We start from the raw sequence: 25,507 nt of genomic DNA on the forward strand, positions 1-25,507 counted from the left end.
GTAATGGGATCCAAAAAATAATTTTTCTTTTTTTTGTGCACTGAGATTTATGAGCAGTCAATGCTTTTATTTTTTATTTATGTATTTTTTTTGAAAAGTAAATGCTTTTAAATGCAACTTTATAGTATAGGTATGTGTATGTGTGTATACATACATATACATATATGTGTGTATACATATATATACATATATGTGTATGTGCACACACACACATATATACATATATAAGTGTGTGGTATATTATATTTTAAATTTTCTTTTTTTTTTTTTTTTTTTTTTTGCAGTACATGGGCCTCTCACTGTTGTGGCCTCCCCGTTGCGGAGCACAGGCTCCAGACGCGCAGGCTCAGCGGCCATGGCTCACGGGCCCAGCCGCACGGCGGCATGTGGGATCTTCCCGGACCGGGGCACGAACCCATGTCCCCTGCATTGGCAGGCGGACTCTCAAGCACTGCGCCACCAGGGAAGCCCTTAAACTTTCATTTTTATTACTTCATTTCATTCTTACAATAAACCTGTAAAGCAAAGTTTCCATTTACAGATCAGGAAGCTAAGAACGCTGAAGGGATTTGCTCACAGCTGGTAGGTAGTGGAGCCCTAGGTTGGAACAGGAGAAAGCTTACATGTTGATGCTTCTCCACTAACAGTACTTCCCGAAAGCTCATGAAATCATGATAATGAAGGAGCTTTTGAAACTATGGATCTATAACATCTTTTTATAGCATCATGTGGTCACAAGACTGGAAGGCCCTTAATTAAATCCTCCATTTACAGAGGGGAAAACGGAAGCTCAGATATGCCAAGAGACTTAGCCCAGGTCATCCCTTGTTGATGGAAGGACTAAGAGAGCAAGTCTGCCTTTCTACTCCCAGCCTTTTCTCCACCCCACCTCCTTTGCCTCAACCAAGGGGCTAGATCTCAGAATGCAACAAGACAAAGCCTTCCTTGATCAATAGTAAGACTGTAATGCTAAGAAGGAATATTAACAACTCCTTGGAAAATGACAAAGAGCATGCATAGCTAATTTATGAAGGAAGGTGCGTATATATTTTTTAAAAGCTTGACTTACCTTGTAAACTAAGAAATGTAAATTAAAAGAAAAACCATTTTGACCCAGTTGGCGAAGACTTTTTTAAATGCTAATACTCATTGTTCTGAGGGATGGGATCTCACTGTGACAGACGTTCTCTTAGCTGGTGGATGTAAACCATTTCAGTCTTTCAAGAAAGCAGCTGAGTACTGTGTATCTAGAACCTTAAACATGGTCGAGGCTTTGGATCTAGCAATCCAAATCCTAGGAAAATTTTCCAAAGATAATCAGGTACGTGGCCAAAGGATATTACTCACACCATTATTTATAATAATGAAAAATTGATAATTGTGTATATTCCCAAGTAGAATGGTTTAATAAATTAGTGTAAATTCATGTGATGTGATATTATGCAGCTGTTAAAATCATTGTTTTGAATATTATTTGATAATCTGGAAAATGTTTATGCTATGTTAAGTGAAAAAGAGAATCCAAAACTGTATATAATCTGATTCCTATTTTATTATCAAAAGTGTGTTGAGAAAAGGGCTGGAAGGAAAGCAATTGGAAGTTAACATTTCTGGATGGTGAGCCTTGAAATGTGCTCTGCACATAGGAAGGTGTGCAATTTTGTATATGTGTTACTCGAATGAGCAAATGAATGACTTGTGGGATTATGGATAATTTAAATTTTATTCTCCATAGTTTTTGGAGTTTTCCTGATTTTATAAAATGAGAATGCATTCTTTTTATTATTATAAAAATGTATCATTATAGAAAACTTATAGTGTGTTGACACTGAACAAGACAGGAAAAACTAGTTTTTTTGTTCAGATCCTTCATTTTTATTGTTTTCCAAAAATTCAGAACATGAGGACTCAACATTGGCTCGGTGCCCTTTTCACGGAGAGGCTGGACGGATCCCTTTAAAAATTAGTTTGCTCTCCATTTTTACCTAGTGATCCTGGTTGATATAATTTCTTCTTTCAAGACTGTCTGAAGACAAATATCATATGGTATCACTTATGTGGAAACTACAAAATAATACAAATGAATCCATATACAAAACAGAGACAGAGTCACAGACAGAGAAAACAAACTTATGGTTACCAAAGGGTCAAGGGAGGGGGGAGGATAAATTAACAGTATGGGATTAATGAATGTAAACTACTAGACATAAAATAGATAAGCAACAAGGATTTACTGAATAACACAGGCAACCACATTCAATGTCTTATAATAACCTACAATGGAAAATAATCTGAAAAAATATAACTGAATCACTTTGCTGTACACCTGAAGCTAATACAATACTGTAAATCAACTGTACTTCAATTTAAAAAAGACCATCTGCTGAAGAGTATCCTTGTATTAGTCAGGGTTCCCCAGAGAAATAGAACCAATAGGAGATGATATAGGTGTAGGTACAGATGATACGGATAGAGAGGTTTTTTATTTTTAATTTTTTACACAATTTTTAAAGGTTACTTTCCACTTACAGTTATTGCAAAATATTGGCTCTATTCCCTGTGCTGTACAATACATCCCTTAGCCCATCTTACACCCAGCAGCTTGCACCTCCCTCTCCCCCTCCCCTTGTTCTCTAGAGATACAGAGATTTATAATGAGGGATGGGCTTACATGATTGTGGAGGCTGAGAAGTCCCACGATCTGCTGTCTGCAAGCTGGAGGCTTAGGGAAAGCAGGGGTGTCGTTCCAGTGCAAGCCCTGTGGCCCAAGAATGAGAGCAGGGCGCCAGGGTGGACGTGGAGGTGATGGCATAAGTCCCAGGCTGAGTCTGAAGATCTGAAAATTAGGGGCACTGATGTCCGAGGGCAGGAGATGGATATCCCAGCTCAAGCCAAGAGAGCAAATTTGCCCTTCTTCCGCCTTCTGTTCTATTCAGGCCCTCATCAGATCAGGTGAGGCCCACACACACTGGTGAGGGCGATTTTCTTTCCTCAAGTCTCCTGACTCAAATGCTAATCTCTTCTGGAAACACGCTCACGACACACTCAGAAATGATGTCTGAACAGCTATCTGGGTATCCCTCAGCCTGGTCCTGTTGACATATAAAATGAACCATCCCAGCCCTCAGAATTAAAATCATTATAAAAGGCTCTTTCCAATTTTGCAGAGATTTTTGTTTTGAGGCATAACTTTTAGACATACCCAAGGCCTGTATCATTTCCACACGAACAGAGACATGTATATTCCAGAGCGCAGAAGGTAGTTGGGGCTATGACTGTGCTATGGGGTCTCTCTCTATACCAACTGTCTTGCATGGAAATAGGACTTTTGATCTCAGGCTCCTTAGCGTCATACGTTAACCAAGTGATTTTCCATGTGCTAGCAGTCACAGTGGGACTCAGTGTAGGGCTATGGATGGCTCAGCTCAATCTATTTCTTGTTTTTGAAAAACAATTCTAATCTTGAAGCCTAGAGCTGGAAGCCAGTTGGGTTACATTCATACAAGGGCAGCCCAATGTCCTTCCATGTTATCATTTCTTTAGAGAGTAAAAAATAAGTCGCCGTGTGTCATTACCAAGCATGGGCAAATTGGGGCAGAAATCATAAAAGAACATATCTCTTTAGTGAGACCCATCTCCTACTTATTTTTTATACTTTAGTAATTTTTCATAATCTTTCAGAATTTAGTAGGGCAGAAATGATCCCCCAAATTACTAGCAGATTATCACTGACTTTCTTGCAAAGGCAAATGGAGAATTTTAAATTTTTACTAGATCTGGGGTTTCAAATTGGGAAATTACTGAGGAACTAAGGGGAACATATGGACCTGTTCCAAGCAGAGAGATCATATTAAAATAATTCTGACATTAAAAAAAGAGAGAATCAGTTACACGACTGAATCAGATACATGGCTGAAGTCAAATAAGACATTCTCATGTCAGCACATAAAGGAAGATTCCACTTAGTTCCTACTGTCAGGGAGTCAGTCCATTAGAACTTATTGAATATTTTATAAGTAATCGAGCTATTAAGATTATTTTGAACAGTGAGGTTATCTGCCACTGCAGGTTATTTAAAAATCTCTCTCTATAAATTAGCTAAATATGATATTGAGTTTGTTTTCTATGACCATATATGTAGGAGTCAAGCTGAGAACAATATAGAACATTGTGCTTGACCCAGTCATTTAAAATGGAAACACGTGGGACTTCCCTGGCAGTTCAGTGGTTAAGACTCTGCACTTCCACTGCTGGGCAAGGGTTCCATCCCTGGTTGGGGAACTAAGATCTTCCATGCCGCACGCCTGTGGCCAAAGAGAAAAGAAACACATGAGAATGAGTTAGGCATCTCCAAGCCACAAACACTAGCTAAATATACTGCTGCTTTATTTCTGATCAGAAACGAGCTGTCTTTTGCATAAATGGTTACCTGTACAACCAGAGGATGAAAAAGTTCCCTCTAATGGAGAGAGTACTCACTCTGGGCAAGTCTCAGCACTGAGTGGTTTACCTCAATGACTTGTCAAATAATGAAATTGTCCACTGTGATCATCTGTCCTAAAGGCCTTCTAGACACTTACTCATTTTCTTTTAACTGCCATATAAATTTTTGATGAGCATCTCCTAGGTGCTAAGTGCTAGAGGAAATAAATAATTAAGCCATGACACAAACCCTAATTCTGTCCACAGTGTGCTTTCTCTCAAGTCTATAAGAGGACCACACATCCACTCAAGTAATTATAATCCAAGAAGAAAGTGTTCAGTGTAATTAGTAGAAGACAAAACACAGTACCTTCGAGTTACAGCTGCGGGAGTTTGAAGGAAGGAGAGATCATATTTTAACCGGGTTAAAGCATTAAGTTATCCAGGAAGATCACCAAACTGACGAGGATTACATTATTTTATTGATAAATTACTACAATCTTCTATCATCTTCAGCAATGATTTCTAAACACTTTTGATTGTACAGGCCACTAGTAAGTAACATTTTGAGTAGAAACTCTCAAGGATGTCTATTTATATTTTGTTCTATACACACATTGCTGTATTTATATATGATGCACATCATAGCATACACAAAATAGATGTTTTCAAAGGATGATCTAAGTTGGAAATTAACAATATTTGAAAATATTTGTTCATTTTTATTCATGACATGAATTTTTCGCGTGAAAATGCTATGTTTAATCAGTGCAATGTGTTTGAATATGCTTCATTATTTTTGAAAATTGTGGTGTGACGTTTTGTGATACAGCAATTCAAAGGTCTCCTTCTAAGTTCAGTTTGTTTTCTCATTAGTTTTAATGGCTGTCACAGTTGAAAAAGACATTTCACAGATGCAATAGAAGCTCGATAGATGCACCTAAAGTGAAATTTAGGTGCATGATGGTAGATATCCTTTCATATTTCTGGTAGTCTTCTGGTTATTTTCGGTTTGGTGGGAACAACTTCTTGTTTGGTACCAGCAGATCGTCCTGATTTTTCCTGTGTCATGTAGCTGAGGAAACCTTGTCTTAGGACCACAAATGTCAGCTCTGCCTTTACCTGGCTTGATTCTGCCTTAGTCGCATCTTCAATCAGAAGAGTGTTTTTTCTTTCCCCTGTAATCTTTTAAAGCTTTTTGTATATTTTGTGAGGCTAGTTTACATAAAATTAGATACTATGATCTCTAAATCCACTTAACTGGCGTAAATAAACGTCCGTGTGTTGCCAGACACTGGAAGCAGTGGGATGCCACAGTCAGTGCCTACAAGCAGTGAAGCCCCTACTCTTCCGTAGAAAGGTCCCCTCCTGGGAGTGAGGTCTGACCATCAGACATCTCTACCTCGTGTCATTGCCGCTGTCAGTCCATATATTGAAAATTCGGAAGGCATATTTCCCTTTTTGGAGGGGGCCACGTGGCATGGCACGGCACGCGGGACCTTAGTTCCCCGACGAGGGATTGAACCCTTCCCCCCTGCAGTGGAAGCACAGAGTCCTAACCACTGGACGGCTAGGAATTCCCTCCCTTGCTTTTTTGTTTGTTTTTGTTTTTGCGGTACGCGGGCCTCTCACTGTTGTGGCCTCTCCCGTTGCGGAGCACAGGCTCCGGACGCGCAGGCTCAGCGGCCATGGCTCACGGGCCGAGCCGCTCCACGGCATGTGGGATCTTCCCGGACCGGGACACGAACCTGTGTCCCCTGCATCGGCAGGCGGACTCTCAACCACTGCGCCACCAGAGAAGCCCTCCCTCCCTTGTTTTTAAGATACTCGAAGTGTTCTAACATTTTCTTCTCACAATGCAATGACTGCTCTGAGAATCCTGTGAGGGGCACCCACTTTGGAGAACTTCCAACTATTAGACAGGCTCTCCGCTCCACAACAGAGGCAGGGGACAGGTGACCTAGACACCCAGGATGGAGCCCCAAAGTGGTGCTCTTTCCCTGGTCAATAAAATTCCAGGTGTTTACAAAGCCAGATAACCATTATGTTGCAACTATACCACTTGTTTTTGCTTTGGGGTCCCTTTGGATGAAATAAACCGATTGACTCTGTCCTAATCTCCAAGTCTCTTGAAGTCTTAAACGTGTGTGGGTAGATTCATTAGACTGATGGATTACAGCCCTGCTCCACTCTCACATCAACCGTGCAACCCAGAACATGAGGTTCCCATTTGTTCGTCATCGGCATTGGGAGCTTGATAAACAGTTTTAATACTAAATGCCAAATATCTGCGTTTGTAGATCTATCAGACAGATGGTCTATGTTGTTCTTTTCTTACTTCTCAGACTCAAAATGAAACACTGCCCTCTCTAGGATGTCACTTACTCTGAGGATGCCCCCGTGGCTCAGTCTCTGGGGGCCCGAGACCTGAGCCCTTCCTGCTTCTTCAAAGGCTGGACAGCCTATGCCTTTTGCTATGTAATACTTGTCTCTGATCAGCCCCTGGGCTCTAGCTGTGTCCCCCCCAGCCCTTTTAACTCCATCAGGTAGTTTTGGTTTGGCCTGAGAATGTTTGTATGAAACCCAGTTCAAATTCAGTTAGATAAGTTGTTTGGTGTCTTCCAAATGGGCACGACACCTAGATCCATGGTTATTCGCTTTTTGGGGTCATCAACTCCTTTGAGGAGGTATGCAGCATTTAACCAGAAAAAATGCACAAACATTTTGCATAAAATGTTTGCATAAAAATTTCAAAGAGGGGTACTTTATATCCCTTCTGAAGTTCATCTTAAACTAGGACTGTTTTTAAAAGTAAATTTACGAGGTATTTCCCTGGTGGTCCAGTGGTTAAGACTTCACCTTCCAATGCAGGGTTCGATCCCTGGTTGGGGAGCTAAGATACCACACGCCTTGTGGCCAATAAACCAAAACATAAAACAGAAGCAATATTGTAACAAATTCAATAAAGTCTTTAAAAATGGTCCACATCAAAAAAAGCTTAAAAAAATAACTTTATTTTAAAAAAAAAGTAAATTTACTGAGTTGATGTCCTACAAACCAATTGAGTTGAACTAATGTTTTAGGTTTAAAATTTTTTATTGCCATTTTTTCCAATGGCTTAGCTTTAAACAGTTATAAAATGTTTATGGTATGTCTATTTATATTGCCTTGAATGGTTAAGTACTGTTCATTATGGCATAATGTTTCTCCTTAAAGACATAGTTACAAAGGTCCCTGCTTTATAATTTGGTTGTCACTGAAGTCTGTACACAGGCTGCTAATTGTTTACCCAGAATTGATCTCTCCTCTTTTTCTTCACTAAGAGAACCCTGTTTTTGAAGGGGATGTCAATGTAACCAGCTGAAACCCTACATTTTCCAGCCTTCCTTATGGACAGAGATGGCCACGTGGCTAGATTATTGCCAATGCCAATTTAAAGAATGTTCCTTAAAAGGGGCTGACTCAGCTGGAATGTGAGGCACTTTCGCCTCCCCTTCCCACCTTATTCTTTCTTTTTCTTGCCAAGAATACAGTTATCATGGCTGGAGCTCCTGTAGCCATTTTGTAGCCATGAGGCAACTTTGGGAGTGAAAGCCATGCTCTCTGCAAATGGCAGAACAAGAGACTGACAAGGAGACAGAGAAACTTATAACGTTGAAGCCTCTGACTAGCCCTGGGCCTCCTTCCTTTGGACCTCTAGTCTTCAAGTTACATGAGAGAAAAAGGAACACTGACCTTCATCAAATAAATAAATAGGTACGTTTACACACATACAGACACACACACACATCCATGCAACTTAACACATTCTTTGACTAATAAAAGCTTCATACATATGCACACACTTTTTTAAAGTCTATGAATATTAAGTAGCAAATTCTTTTTCCTTAAAAAAACTGATAATTTCAGCAAATTCAGCAAAGTATTCTGAAAATGAGTTATTTGTAATGACCTGTTTGTAAAGTATCATCAAAACACATATATTAGTGGTTAGCATACAAATGATATTCTTGCAAAAATTCCCAGTTTACAAGTATTCATGTCCTTTGATGTCTCCTCTCACTTCCCTCTCCCCCAAGACCTTCTTCCCCAGAATAACCACTTGCATCAGTTTCCTGCTGCTGCTGTAACAAATTACCACAATCATAGTGGCTTAAAAAAAATCCCCCATGAATTTATCTTACAGCTCTGGAGGTTGGAAATCCAAACTGGGTCTTGCTGAGTGAAAATCAAGATGCTGCAGGGGCTGAGTTCTACTCTGGAGGTTCCAGGGGAAAATGCATTTCCTTGCCTCTTGCAGCCTCTAGGACTGCCTGCATCCTTGGTTCCTGGCTTCCTCCCCTCTCCAAAGCCAGCAATGGCTGGTCCAGCCTTTCTCACACCTCATTACTCTGACACTGACTCTCCTGCCTCCCTCTGTCACTTATAAGGCACTTGTGATTGTATTGGGACCACCTGGATAATCCAGGATCATCCTCCCATTGCAGATCCTTAATTTAATCATATCTGCATAGTTCCTATTGTCATGTAAGATAGTATATTCACAGATTCTGGGGAATAAAATGTGGACACACTTGAGAGACCGTTACTCTGCTTACCACACCACTATTACAAGCTTGGTGCGTATGCATGAAGACTTTTTGGTAACGTGTTCAGTTATATTTGTATTTTAAATATTTTATCAAAATGACATTCCATGCTATTCTGAAACTTGCTTGTTTTCACTTAGTGACATGTAACATACAACCTTCCACGTCAGGATGGATAGACCCAGTAAGGAAATGTTTTAAAGAAAAGCCTCCTTCTGGAATTTTGAGGTTTTTTTTTTTTTTTCTGCTGAAAAAATGAAAAGAAGGAAAAAAGATTCTAAGCATCCCTCCTAAGGCTAACTGAAGTGAAAAATGTTAGTGAGAATTTCACAAGAAACATTCTCATCTATTTACATATTACAGGTGAATGTGATATTTCACAAAGCAGTGAATATCCAATTGTGTTCAGTTTAGCTCTGTTGAAATGTTGCAAGCTGTCCACAGTGGGCATTTCTGGTTATTTAACTGCTTGGCACTCCTTCCTCTTGACAATAGCATCTGAATTCCCTTGGAAAATTACCACTTCCTAATGGATAAAGTTTGTTGGGATTAAAATAGTTGCCCATCTCTTAGCCAAGGGTGGCCACATGACCCAAGCTAGGCCAATCAAATATTCCCTCTGCAAAATCCAAACTTTGATCAGAGTGTTATGGACTAAATGTTTGTGTGACCCCCCCCCACCACTCCTCCTAAATTCGTATATTGGAGCCCTAACCCTTAATGTGATGTTATTTGAAGATGGGGCCTTTGGGAGGTAATTAGGATTAGATAAGGTCAGGAGGACCAAGTTCTCATGATGGAATTAGTGGCTTTATAAAATGAGGAAGAGAGAGAGATTCCCCCCTGCCCTGTGCCCACATACCAAGGAAAGACCATGTGAGGACACAGAGAGAAGGTGGCCATCTGCAAACCGGGACGAGAGCCCTCATCAGGACCTAAACATGCTGGCACCTTGACCTTGGACTTCCAGTCTCCAGAACTGTGAGAAATAAATTCCTTGTTTAAACTACCCAGTCTATGGTATTTTGTTATGGCGGCCCGAGCAGCCTACGACAATTAAGAGTGACAATTAAACTGAAAATGGCTGACTCTCATGCATCATCACAGCAACTCTAAAAAGATTAAAAGCAGGGGTAGTACTCAGTGAAATAGAAAACAAAACCCCTAAAAACCACATTGAAGCAGGTCTGCAGAATTGTATCCAAAACATGTTAAGAATTGTCAGTCCTGTAATGTTAGATCAGAGCTATTTGGTGAGCTCTCTTGCATTTATCCTTGGGGTTACAAGGTCAGGATAGTCCTAGGAATGGCTTGGGTACTCCTGAGAGCACTGAGCTTTCGTAATGCGACAATTTAAGGAGATGTGTTCGCTATTGCCCCGAGAGGTGGCGTCCACCTACCTCTGTAATCTGCAGCCAGACCCACAGCGTTGAACAGCTTCAGTCAATGTCTAAGCTGGGGGTGGGGAGAGCAACAGGTAAGAAAAATCCCAGTAAGGAAGCATCCAGGCCTGAGAAGTCACTGACTGAGAAATCAAAATGGAGAAGTAATAGAACGCTTTGCCTAATTAGGTAGTGATTTTATAACTATTTGATCAAATAAACAAAAGTAAATGCCAGACATTCATCAGAGCTCTTGGTTGTAAATACCAGAAACTCACTTGATTTACCTTGAGCACAAAAGAGGAATAATGGGAAAGATATTAGGGGACCTCCCAGAATAGAGGGAAAAGGGGGACGGCCAAGCCCCAGAAGGCAGTGGAGGCCAGAAGAGGGCAGTGGGGACCTCAAACATTGGAACCAAGGACTTGAACCTTTGTATCACCTGTCTCTGAAACTTGACTTCATTCTTACCGACCAGCTTTCTCCATGTGGTGGAGTTCCCTCGCTCTTTCAGGCATCGTCACTAGAAGAGAAAGGGCTCTCCCTCCACTCCTATCTCTTCTTGGAAAACCCTGGAGAAGACCTCTAATTGGTTTCACTTCCATAGTCTCTTGGAGCCACCATGAAAGACAGTGGATAATACATGAAGATTAACCACATTCCTGCCACTATGTCAGGAACAGAAAATCGGGGCTCTGCAATTAGAAGGTCCCACATGGTTGAAGTAAAGAAACAATTCTTCCAAAAAGTGGGGGAGTTGTCACCAGAAGAAGCAATAAGTAGTACTAGGTAGACAAAAACAATAGAGGTTCAGGGAAGCCTGGATGGGGGCAACTTGCCAAAGACACAATTTAGGTATTCCATATGCCTACGCGAAGAATGAATCTGAATATCATTTGGTTTCAGAAACTAACATTCCATCGAAAGTGAAGACAAATAAAGTGGGATTTATTCAACAAATTATCTGTATAGTTTAAATTGAGCAGAGACTGTTTATTCCTGACGTCTGACCACTCTCTGGCTTTCTCAGGACAACACTGACATTTTTTTGCTCTCTGTGAATGTGGAGGTCTTAGCAATGTCACTTCTGGAGGGTTTCATACTATGTGCAGGAGATAAAGGAAGAACTACCGTACACTCGCCCCCAACACAGATTTCTTAGTAAGCTACGTTCTAGGGGAAATACTGCATGTGTTACCAAAGTTAACATGTATGAGTCTGTAGAGCTACCCTTTGAAAATGTGTAAAATGTGGAGATGTGTGTGTGTGTGTGTGTGCATGTATATGAAAACCCTTCTGTAAAGTGAAAGATAAATGGGCCCTGAGTAACCTAATAGCTCAAACAACTTTTAAAGTAAAAAAGAATACCTATTAAATTTGAACTGTGATGTTTATTTCTCCTGCAAAATGTTGATTTCATTAATCATAGTAGTTGGCCAGTGATAGCAATTTCAAAATAATCCCTTGATAGTTGACAGCCCTGCCAACTCTTTGCATAGTTATTAAAATATTCTTCTTCTTATGGTATAAGTATGTATTACTGCATATTTTTTCAAAGTTCAATTTCCTCATTCTTTATAAACTAGTGGAAATAATGTACTTTAAAAACTGTTCTTGGGCTTCCCTGGTGGCGCAGTGGTTGAGGGTCCACCTGCCGATGCAGGGGACACAGGTTCGTGCCCCGGTCCGGGAAGATCCCACGTGCCGCGGAGCGGCTGGGCCCGTGCGCCATGGCCGCTGAGCCTGCGCGTCCGGAGCCTGTGCTCCGCAACAGGAGAGGCCACAGCAGTGAGAGGCCCGCGTACCGTAAAAACAAACAAACAAACAAACAAAAACAAAACTGTTCTTCACATTTTTACCATCACTACAGTATGTATTACTTAGGCCTATCAGCTAAAATGGTATTCTTTTTCTCAATAAAATTTTTTCATAGTAAATAACAAATAAGTACAGGTAGACAAACTTATAATGAAAGCTCACCATCTTTGTTTGGGCTTTCCAAAAAGTAGATTCTGTGAGAAGGACTGGACTGTGGGTTGTTTAGTTGGTGATCCCAGAAAGCTTGTGGGACGGAGTGGACAAACAAGAGAAGGAAAGGGGGAAAGTCAAAAAGGTGCACTGATAAGCAGACTACCACTTTGGACAACTGGGGTTCACCACCACTGGGGGCGCTCTGAGGAATCAGGTAGAATATATCCCAGAACTAATCCACGGAAGGGTAGGGAAGTTGGAGCAGTAACCTTCTGGCGCTTGAACCTCATTGGTAAAGGGTTGATCTTGGAGCCAAAAAAGGTTGAAAATAGCAGAATTCGTGAAACAAGCCACACTCTTCCCTGCTGTGGCTGGTCCCAAGGCCATCATCTATATCCATCATCTCTCCCCTCTGCCACCTAGTCTAGATTTCCTTTACTCTTAGCCAACACTTGCACTAATCTGACTTGCTTGCATGTAGAAGGACCAGACCTTCATCTCTGGGCAGTTGGCCCTGGTTATCTTGCCCGTGTCAAGCCCTGGTTGCTTGGATTGCCCTTTCCCCTTATCACCAAACGTAGAAGCACTAAGGAGTGTCCCAGCGAACCCTCCAAGTTCCAGACATCTTCCTTCCCATCCCCATTATGAAGCAGCGACTCCAACTCTACAAGATAATCAGAGTCAGAGATCCCCACCAGTATAGTAATTCCCATCTTTACCTGCTGATCTGTCAACATAAGGATCCCCCAATCATCAGGGGGGCAGTTATTGTTTCAGATGCAGTGGAATCATTACTATATTCCTAGAGGAAATACCCGCTACTCTACACACATATACTGAGAACAAGGCCTTTGATATGGAAGAGCCTAAATTACAAGGATTAAAAACACAAATTTCACTAATGAGTCCCTGGGAGTGTGGTGAATGGGGTCAAATCTACTTGGATCCTTTAATTGCCATTTCTGTGTGTTCCAGATATTAGGATACAGCACATAAAGTGATTATAGATAGTGATCACTGGCTTAACATACATGTTCCATCCTTAAGGACAGTGATTTGACCATGTAAGATGTCATCCCTATGCTGATTCCTTAGCCGAGTCTTTTTTTTTTTTTTCCAGTACGCGGGCCTCTCACTGTTGTGGCCTCTCCCGCTGCGGAGCACAGGCTCCGGACGCGCAGGCTCAGCGGCCATGGCTCACGGGCCCAGCCGCTCCGTGGCATGTGGGATCCTCCCGGACAAGGGCACGAACCCGTGTCCCCTGCATCAGCAGGCGGACTCTCAACCACTGCGCCACCAGGGAAGCCCCTTAGCTGAGTCTTTAAGAGGCTATTTAAATACTCTCTCAGGCCCCCTCAAAATCAACAATCTTCTAATAAATGGGTCAGAGTAGTATTCTCAGGGTAGTAGTATTATTTTTTTTGCCTAAAAAACCAAAGTAGCTCACCAAGTGCTGTGACTCTTTCCTAGTGGTAGTAAATGTGATACATCCTTTTAGATGCAATATTCTAGATCTTTAGGCCTCTAAAATATTTCCCGATGGGGCAGGCTTTAGAAACTTTGCAGGGTTTACTTCTCATCCTCCAGCATGAAGTATTTTACTACAGCAATCAGCATACTTGCTCCTTCCTAAAAACCAAGTCCAATGATCATGCCGTCATTCACATAATGGCCCAGTATGATGTTCTATAGAACGTCTAGATGACCAAGGTCCTTGCTGATGATATTGTAACAGAAAGGAGGAGAGTTAACATCCTGAGGACCAGGTAGTGAATGATGGATAGAATGCATCCTCTAAAACAACAGCCTTTGGCACTTAGCAGGAGGCTATTATAAAGAAGTTTGTGTTCACAAGAGAAAGATAGAAATGCACATTCACTATCAGCATGAAGTATTTTACCAGAGCAACCAGTGCACTCGCTCTTCATGTGCCTTGGCTTTCTTACAACGTGGTGACCGCAGGGTAGTTGGTCTTCTCACATGGTAGCTCAGACCTACAAAGGGAATGTCCCTATGGACAAGGCAGAAGTTGCATCACCCTTTATGACAGCCTTGGAAATCACCCAGCATTAGTTCTGCTTCACACTGTTGATCAAAGCAAGTGAAGCCTAGCTCAGATTCAAGGGGAGGGTAATTAGACTCCATCTCGTGATAGGGGAATGTCAAGTTTGCATTATAGAAGAGCCATTGGGTTGAGGGATATTGTTGCAGCCATCTTTAGAAAATAAAAACTATCACGTCTCTCACAAGAGGAACTCGGGCTATGCTGAGACCTGTCCCTAGTTTTTGGAGTAGAGGCGGTGAGAGGAGGCAGGGGCAGACCTCGAGCATAATCTATGAGGCATCTGCTGCAGAGAAGAACTTTGTAGGGTCTCTGGGCAATGGCAAGCTGTTCTCTTCAACTATAAGAGGGTGAGGGACACTTCTAGGCTGGGTGGTTCAGGGAAGTCTAGAGGCGTCAACGTTCTCTATTATACATCTATCCACATGCCCTCATCCCCTTTCTCAGGGCCCCTTTCCTCCCTACCAGGGCTTTGACTTTTATATAAGAGGCCTGACTGGCCTTTGCCTTCAGTCTACTTTGCAGTTCTGTTACCCTTGTTATTAGGCCTGACTTTTCACAAGTCTGCTTTCTGGCTTCAGGAAATGGGGATCTCCAAGCAGGCTTTGCAGCTTTCATTCTCATGTTGTGAATTGATAACTGGATGATGTAAATGCATCATTCTCTTTCCTCAATGCTTCTGGCCAGTGAACAAAAGCCAGACACCTCTTCAATTCCTATGATCACCACATCCTCTGTATCTTTCAGGCATAACACTATTGCATAAACCAAGCATCTCCTTTCACCTTTACCTCATTCCAGTAGACCACAGGTGAAAGTTTGATAATTGTGGTGCTACAGAGTGCCAGGGTTTATCATCACCCAACTTACCACCACCAATGGGGTCTTTGTTACCTCCATACCATTGAGAATATACTTTCTAGGGTCTCTTCCACTGCTAATTCCCTTAGTTTGAGTTCCTCCAAAATCAGACCTCAAGGCAAGGCCTTGGATACAAGGAATTTATTTTAGAAATGATCCCAGGAAGTACGAGTGAGGGAGTGTGGAATATGAGAGAGGAAAAGGAGAAAATCCAATTGATCAATAGGCTACTACTATGGACAACTTGGGCTCAGGTCTACTGGGGACTTCTGAAAAACCATGAAGAGTATCTCATAATAGTCTCACTAAGGTATGGGAAACTTGGCTATTAAGCCACTGATTCCTATTCTTCATTGGGTGAGAGGTGTTGGATTCCCAGAAATTCCAGGATACCTTATGGGAGGGCTGAGCAAGTTCTTGTGATACTGGAGAAAATCCTCAGTCGTAGAGGCAGAATGATAGAGGTGCTTGAGCTGAGAACTTTTCAGCACAGTTAGGCAATGTTCATGTTCAGCTACAGGTCAACTCAGAAGGGAGCCAAGGGGATATGGGGCAGGGCATAAAGACTGTCTGCTATGTGCACTATTCAGTAATCCAGATAAGAAATCAGGAGGAAGTCCCTGTTAGACATGGTGGATCGAACACGTGCATTTATCGTACCTCCGTCTGAAAGTCTCTCTAAAATGACTGACAAGGAATAAAAAAACAATTTTATAAAACCTGGAAGGGTAGGGACTTCCCTGGCGGTCCAGCGGTTAAGACTTCACCTTCCAATGCAGGGGGTGTGGGTTCGATCCCTGGTGAGGGAGCTAAGATCCCACATGCCTTGTAGCCAAAAAACCAAAACATAAAATAGAAACAATATTGTAACAAATTCAATAAAGACTTTAAAAATGGTCCACATCAAAAAAACTTAAAAAAAAAAAAAAACCTGGAAGGGTAAAGAGAGCAGAAGAGACAACCACAGATAAGATCTAGCAACAAAATGTTAGAAGACAGAAGGCTGGTGGATGAGTGGTAACAAAGTTAACAGAACAGCAAGAAAGTTTGCTTTGTGGTGGAAAATATCAAAAAGCAAATAGATCCCTATGATAAAACCCTAAAAAGGCTCAGAAACTGGTAGTAGTTTTTACCTCTATAAGAAGGGGTTCAGGGCAGGGCTGAAAAAAAATAAGGAACTGTAGTTGGACCACAGAATCCCTTTCCTCTCCTGTGCAGGAAGGGACCAACACTAGCGTCAGCCCAGCTGGCAACAGGTTTAATTTCTGGGGAAATGAAACCAGAGAGTTTTCAGAATGAATGATACCAAGTTTGGTAGAGGACGGGAGTAAGACTGAAAATGACCCCAGAGATCTCCCTTCCCCTTCTGCCACGTGAGGACGCAGTGTGAAGACAGCAGTCTATGAACCAGGAAGTGGGTCCTCAACAGAAACGGAATCTGCCGGCAACTTGTTCTTGAACTTCCCAGACTCCAGAACTGTGAGAAATAACTTTTTGATGTTTTAGCCACCCATTCTATGGTATTTTGTTATATGGGTGGCCAAAAAGTTTCTTCGGTTTTTAAGTAAAAATAAAAGACACATTTTTCATTTTAACCAAGAACTTTACTGAACAATGTATTCACCATTTTGTTCCACTACCTTCTGCCATTCTCCTACTGTATTTCCTCTCCTACCCTCCTAAATGACTGTATCTTCTATAATATCTCCTCTCTCACCCTATTTTAAAGATAATGACCTTACTTCCTAATTCCCTGAGAAAATGAAAGCAAACCGAAAAGTACCACTGTTCATCCTCACCACCACATTCACTTGCATCTGTTGGCATACTCTGCCTGTGTATAGACTGTCCGTGCTCTGAGCTAAAATAATCCCTCTGCTTGTGTTCTAGATTCCATCCACTTGCTTGCACGTTCCTGTAAGGGTCCCTTCTTTCTCATGTCATTAGTTTTCTCCCTCTCTTGGATCATCCTCACCAGCCAACACATGTGCTATAATATCTTTCATTGAAAAATTAAACCCTCTTCCTTATGGCATGTCTCTGCTCCCCTTCAGGACAAAATTTAAAGAGCTATCTATGTCTACTGTCTCTATTTCTGCTCTTCCACTTCCTCTTGAATCCACTCCAGTCATGTTTTAACTCTTGCAGCAGATCTAATCAAAGTCACTGATGACTTTGTTGCTAACTTCAAAGGTTAATTCTCAGTCTTTTCTTACCTAATCAACCAGCAGTGGATCACCCCCTTCTTCTTGAAACTGTCTCCTGGTTTTCTTTCTACTTACCCAGTCACTCATCCTTAGTCTCCTTAGCAGGTTCTTCCTCTGCTCCCTGATCTTTGCGAGACCGACATGCCCCAGATCTCAGTCCTCAGACCTCTTCTCTTTTCTGTATCCCCTTCACTCCTTTGCTACTGTCACCAATTTTGTCATTATTTATATGCTGATGACCTCAAAGTTTATATACCTAGTCTAGTCCTCTCCCCTTAACTCCGGACTCCTGTATCTAGCTGCCCACTTGAGATCTCCACTCAGAAGTCTAGTAGCTATCACCAACCAAGAAATCCAAAACCGAGCTCCTTCTCTTCCTACAGAATTCTCCATTTTGGTAACAGCAGCTTCTTCCTTCCATTTGTTTAGGGAAAAACACTGGTGTCATATCCGACTCCACTCTTCCTTTATCCCACCTACAATCATTCCACCTAAAATCATTCCTGTTGACTCCACACTTAAAACATAATCAAACACTGAACACTGTTCAACACTTTCAACACCACTAGCTGGAACACCCCTGGCTGGGTACAAGTCTGTTATTGCTGGCTGGCTTCCTGCAATCACCCCCTAACTGGTCTCCCTGCCTCTGCCCTTAGCTCAGTCAGTCTTTTCTCAACACAGCAGCCAGTATGATCCTTTAAACATATAATTCAGATCATGACATTTCTCTGCTCAAAACCCTTCATTGCCTCCCCAGCTTATTTGGGATAAAAGCCAAATCCTTATAAAAACCTCCAAAGCCTGATATGATCTGGCCACTGACTACCTCTTGCGCTCCACATCTAACTTCTCTCCCCCTGCAACTTCTGTCCTAACCTCCATGGGCCCTTGCTGTTCCCACCTCTCGCCCCCCAGGCTCTTTACACTGGATATTAATTATCTGGAAGGCTCTTCCCTCAGTGGCACTCTCCCTCACTTCCTTAAGATCTTTTTTTTAAAATTAATTTATTTTATTTTTTATTTATTTTTGGCTGTGTTGAGTCTTCGTTGCTGTGCGCGGGCTTTCTCTAGTTGAGGCGAGCGGGGGTTACTCTTCGTTGCGGTGTGCGGGCTTCTCATTGCAGTGGCTTCTCTTGTTGTGGAGCACCGGCTCTAGGCACGCGGGCTTCAGTAGTTGTGGCACGTGGGCCCAGTAGTTGTGGCTCACAGGCTTAGTTGCTCCGCGGCATGTGGGAACTTCCCGGACCAGGGCTCGAACCCATGTCCCCTGCATTGTCAGGTGGATTCTCAACCACTGCACCACCAGGGAAACCCAAGATCTTTTTTTTTAACACTTCAAGCAAAAAGACGAAACAGCAATGCCTTTACGAGACTGAAGTACTACCTACTGCACTAACAAGGCACCTAGCAATGCCTTTAAAAACTTTGCTAGAAAAGATTCTCGATCTGTAATTCTCTACATATCTAGAACATTAATCAAGTTTGAGGGTAGACATGATATTTTAAGGCATGCAAGGTCTCAACAGATTTCCCTTCTGTTTCTTTTTCAGGAAGTTCCTGGAGGATGTGCTCCACCAACATGACATAATAACCCAAGAAAGAGGAAACAGGGCATCCAACACTGAAGAGAGGCAGCGGGAATTCCCAGGGTGATGGTGACCGGAAGTCCTGAGCACTGGCTGCGCAGCCAGCCTAGAAAGATGACACAGGGCTCTGGGAGGAAAGTACCAAGGGGGCAAAATGGAACTGCAATGTTGCCTGATGTATTTCATCATAATAAAGAGAGGGATGCAGTTTTTGAGTTTGGAGGTGATACACACGAGGGTTACATAAAAAGCCAGAGGGATGGTCTTCTGCAGGAAACAGAACAATTGGGCAAGAATGATAAAACACATTCATAATATTCAACATGCCTCAAGTGGTAACAGTTTTTTCATGATTTAATCAAAAATTGTATAATAACTCTGTTGGGAGGATGCAAGAAGAGTGTGGAGAGGAGAATGGGTAGGGAGAGAGCTAGAGCCTCCACTTTCAGCATAGGAGACTAATACATCACATCTAAAAGTGTAAAAGTCGGGCTTCTAGTGGTTAAGAATCCGCCTGCCAATGCAGTGGACATGGGTTCGAGCCCTGGACCGGGAAGATCTCACATGCCGCGGAGAAATTAAGCCCGTGCACCACAACTACTGAAGCCCACTCGCCTAGAACTCATGCTCCACAACAAGAGAAGCCACTGTAATGAGAAGACGGCACACTACAACGAAGAGTAGCCCCCGCTCACCACAAGTAGAGAAAGCCCACACGCAGCAACGAAGACCCAACGCAGCCAAAAATAAATAAATGAAATAAATAAATTTATATAAAAAAATAAAACTGTAAAAGTCAAGACACAACAATGGAGCCATGTTACTGAAGAATGTGTAGGTAAATACTGGAAATGATAGCCCAAAGATGTGAAAATGGTCCTCTCTAGTAGAAGAAATCAGGATAGAGGGGGGAGATTTTTTTTCCTTTCTTAAATGGAAAGCCTTGTGATAATTGATTTTTTAAATCTAAGATGTGATGGTAAATTTTATGTGTAAACTTGACTGGCCACAGGGTGCCCAGATTAAACATTATTTCTTGATGTGTCTGAAAGCCTGTTTCTGATGAGATTAGCATTTGAATCAGTGGACTCAGTAAAGTAGATGGCCCTCTCCAATGTGGGTGGCATCATCCAGTCCACTGAGGGTCTGAAGAGCCCATAGGGCAGAGGAAGGAGGAATTTGCTCCTGTTTCCTGTACGGTAGATTGTGGAACTTCTTAGCATCCATAATTGCGAGCCAATTCTCATAATCAATTTCCCAGAATAAATCTATCTATTTATCTATCTATCTATCTATCTATCTAACCTATTGGTTGTTTCTCTGGAGATATCTAATACGTAAGTATAATCATTTCTTTGAGAAAATTAAAATAAAATAAAAAGTAAAGCAAAAACTCCCCTCTCTTCAAATCATACAGAAAAGAGAGCCATGAGTTATATAAACCATATTTAATATAACTGATATGTAAGTGGTGTAAATTTCTCATAGATGGAAAACAAAGGAAATTATCTCAATGTGCTATAACTCTGTGGGTATCTAATAACTTGGTCAGCTAACATTTCTCCTGTTTCTAGCAAATACATCCCCTTTGTTTTAGAAATTTCTTTTTTCTCCAACCCAAACACAAGCTTTTGGATGTACCTATCAGAGTATCGCATATTATGTACATAGGATTAGGCATGTGACTCAATCAGGACAATCTGGGTCCTGTCCTGGAACTCTCTGAACTGAATAGAGAAAGGGAACGCTGTAAAGGCAACCCCAGAGCTGCCAGCAGGTATGTCTCCTCCCATGTGAAAAATCCTGTCTGGAACTTCTGGTTTACAGTGTTGCAGGTAAGGAGCTTGGAAGTTGCCACTCCATCTTAACAACAGCTAAAGAGGTGACTAGACTGAATACTCAACAACTCTCCTTGCATCCATAAGAGAGGGGAGGACACAGGGCCCTCAAGACTGGAGAGACAGAGAGGCAAACACAGGTTATCAGGGCTTCCCAGACTCACTAGCAGAAACTACTGCAGGAATCAGGATGGATGGGACCATCTGAGCTAATTGATGAATTGCTGGAGGTTCAGGCTGGACAGTTCTGAGAGTTAAAAATGCCAGGGTATCCAGACATAGGAACCCCACCACCCCAGACTTTTGTGGCTTTACCTCCAGGAGCTCGACCGGCTTCTCACAGTAAATAGTGGAGAAAAATCCTCTCATGCCACCAGCATAGGGAAAGAAAAACAAAACCATTTGGAAAAATTCCAGATAACTCTGTCCTCCTTAACAAGGCCTTCCCTCAGGGGATACTAGTTAGCCGGAGCCTAACCTGCTAGTGAATTATCAGAGTTTAACTGATCTGGGAGAAGAGAAACTCCTAACTCCCACGCAATCTAGCAATTCTCTTCCATCTAAGGGGGATGGAAAAAAATGGAAAAACACTTGTGAAGTTCACAGCTCAGAAGCACAGGCTCACTAAAGACTGAGATCTAATCATAGAACTATAGAATACTTCCCCTCCCCCCCCCACTTTATCACCACATTACTGAAGGCCTATTTACAGCAGTTACTCTTACCTAGATTCATGTCCAACTATCAAGAAAAAACAATAAGGCATACTATAAAGGAAAACAATAATAAGGCACACTATAAAAACAACTTGAAGAGAAGGGGCAAGCATCAGAACCAGACATGGAAGGGAGGTTGGCACTACCAGATTAGTAATTTAAAACAACTATGATTAATAGGTAAGGGCTCTAATGGGTAAAGTAGACAGCATGCAAGAAGAGATGGACCCTGTAAGCAGAGAGATGGAAATCCCAAGCAAGAATAAAAAAGGATTGCTAAAAATGAAAAACACAATGACACGAATGAATGAAGAATGCCTTTAATGGGATTATTAGTTGACCGGACATGGCTAAGGAAAGAAGCTCTGAGCTTGAGGATATGTCAGTAGAAACCTTCAAAACTGAAAAGCAAAGAAAACAAAGACTAAAAGAAACATAACAGAATATATGTAAGGACTGTGGGAGCAACTACGAAAGATGTAGCGTACACATAATGGGAATACCAGAGGAGAAGAAAGAAAGGAACAGAAGAAATATTTGAAAAAAAAATCACTGAGAATTTCCCCCAAATTTATGTCACACACCAAACCACAGAGCCAAGAAATTCAGAGAACACCCATCAGGATAAATGGCCAAAAAAAAAAAAAAAGAAAGAAAGAAAGAAAAAGATCCCCAAAAGCAAACAAACAAACAAAAACTACATTTAGGCATATCATTTTCAAGCTACAGAAAATCAAAGACATGGAAAAATTCCTGAAATAAGCCAGAGGGGCGAAAATCTTATCTATAGTGGAATAAAGATAAGAATTATATCTAACTTCTCCTAGAAACCAGGTAAGCAAGAAGAGAGTGGAGTGAAATATTTAGTGTTGAGAGAAAAAGACCCTACCAACACAGAATTCCCTACCCTATGAATTTTTGTTCAGAAGTGAAGGACTGATAAAGACTTTCTCAAACAAACACAAACTGAGGGAATTTGTTGTCACTAGACCTGCCTTGCAAGAGATGTTAAAAGAAATTCTTTAGAGAGAAGGAAAACAATGTAAGCCAGAAATTCAGATCTATATAAAGAAAGGAAGAGCATCAGAGAATAAATAAGTGAAAGTAAAATGAAAACTTTTATAACCTATATATGCTTATGTACAAGTGAAATAAATGACAGCAATGAAATAATGGGCAAAAAGGAAGAATTAGAAATAGTTTGTTATTATAAGGTACTTGCACTACCCATGAAGCAGTACAGGGTTATTTGAAAGTTAAACAAAGGCATGATCCATGAAAGAAATAATTTAAAAAATTAAAACTTCTGCTCTGCAAAACACAATGTCAAGTAAATGAGAAGACAAGCCACAGACTGGGAGAAAATATTTGCAAGAGACACATCTGATAAAAGTCTGTTACCTCAAATACACAAAGAACACTTAGAACTCAATACTAGGAAGACAAACAACATGATTAAACAACAGGAAAAAGATCTGAACAGACACTTCACCGAAAAAGATATACAGATGGCATAAGCATATGAAAAGATGCTCCACACCATATGTCACCAGGGAAATGCAAATTTAAATAACAATAATATACAACTACACGTTTATTAGAATGGCCAAAATTCAGAAAACTGACACCACCAAATGCTGGTGGGGACGTGGAGCAACAGGAACGCTCATTCATTGTTGGGAATGCAAAATGGTTCAGCCACTTTGGAAGACAGTTTGACTGTTTCTTACAAAATTAAACATATTCTTACCGTACGATCTAGCAGTCGTGTTTCTTTGTACTTGCCCAAAGGAGCTGGAAACTTAGGTCCACAAAAAAACCCTGCACGTGGATGTTAATAGCAGCTATTCATAATTGCTAAAACTTGGAAGCAACCAAGACATTTTTCGGTAGGTAAATGGATAAATAAAATGTGGTACATCCAAACAATGGAATATCATTCAGTGCTAAAAAGAACAGAGCCGTCAGGCTATGAAAAAGTATGGAGAAAACTTAAATTCATCTTGGTAAATGAAAAGGCTACGTACTGCATGATTCCAACTATCTGACCTTATGGAAAAGGCAAAATTACACAGGTGGCCAAAAGATCAGTGGTTGCCAGGAATTGGGGGATGGAAGAGGAATAAATTGGAAGAACACAGATTTTTAGGGCAGCAAAAATACTCCGTATGATACTATAATGATGGATACGTGTCATTATACATGTGTCCAAAGTCATAGAATGTACAATACCAAGAGTGAACCCTAATGTAAACTATGGACTTTGGGTGCTTATGATGTGTCACTGTAGGTTCATCAATTGAAATAAAGGTACCACTCTGGTTAGGGATGTGGACAGTGGGGGAGGCTATGTATATGGAAAATCTCTGTACCCTCCTCTTGATTTTTCTTGTGAACCTAAAACTATCCTTAAAAAACTGAAGTCTTAGATAAAATCCTGTTTGAGGTAGGTAGTAGGCAACGATGACTCCGCCACGCAGAGAAATCTGGGTAAGAGATGAAAAAAGAACCACAGAGTGAGAGAGAAACAAAGGACCGGCAGCATTCAAGTTCCTACTTCCAGTTGTCCCCAGCTACTTGCCTGCATTCCCAGTTTACAAGCCAAAAAGCCCTCCTCTGCTGCTTAAGCTGCTTCAAGTTGGATTTATAGAAACCTCCAAAAGCATGAGTAATATACACGTTATTCAGGCAGAGGCGGCACCACCAACAAACATTTATTGCTCCCCTGCTAACTGTAGGGCACCATGCTTGACCATGGGTCCACTCCCAAAAAACGTAAGCAATCCAGACACAAAGACAAGTAGAATCTTACAGAGCCTCGATTACAGGAAGCAAATGGCTACAGAGGGAGGTATGGTAATCCAGGAGTAGGGGACCAGATCGGCAAAGAAGGTGTCCATGGCAGGAAGAGGAGAGAAACGGGAAGTGTATTCTGGGCAGGGGACAGTGAGAGCTAGGGTTGCAAACTCATGTGCTTACCAGGGCCAGGCATGAAATCAGGCAGGCTGCGGGGGATCACGGGAACCCAGGCTCTGTCTACAAAGAACTTCTCTGCCCAACAGATGAATGCTGCCAGGGGACAACCCAGTGTTACCAGACCTTCCAGTTTTTTAGGAAAAGTGGGAAATCTGAATTTTATTGTGAAATTTATTACTTTTAAATGTTGGCAATAATTTCAAAAAATTAAAACACAGCGTGAGCCAAACATAACATGTCTGTTGGCTGACTCTGGGCTGTGGACCTCCAGTGAGAGACGGATGCTTGTAAGCAAAGGCAAAGCGGGAGGAGAAGCACTTCTGTTTGTGAAAGGGAGACCTGGAGCAGATGGCTCGTGTAGGAGAATAGTAGGAGAGTCTGGAGAGTTCGATGGAGTCTTGGACCTGTTAACAGGTTATTCAAGAGAAATGCATGCAGATCAATATTTTAAGAAGATATAGTTAGTAGCTGGTTGCAGAATGGGTCAGACATGAGAAAGAGCAGAGTACTGTTTTATTTAAAGATAGGATTTTGAGGGATTGGTACTTTTGTGTTTTTTATTGCACACTGGGGTCGAAGTTATTTTCATGTGAAATCAGAAGGTTTCAGAAGCAGGACTGATTTCTTCGTCACCTTCTGACAGAGCAATACTGAAATGACAGGTGACTGAGTGGAGAGATGGAGGGGAAGATTTACATTGTACAACACTTGGAGAAGAGTCTAACAACATTCTCACTGTGTGTTTCTATACTCTCCACAAAGTCTTTCTTTGACATCTGGCCACTGAGTCTCCTTCTGTCCCCAACCCCATCCCCCTCCATTATTATGTACATAATCCTCCTCCCAAATAGAGATGTCAATGGAATTGCACCACCCCGATCTCCCTACTAGAGA

This window comes from Grampus griseus (genome assembly GCF_964374135.1).
Source record: "Grampus griseus genome assembly, chromosome: 4".
Taxonomy (NCBI): domain Eukaryota; kingdom Metazoa; phylum Chordata; class Mammalia; order Artiodactyla; family Delphinidae; genus Grampus; species Grampus griseus.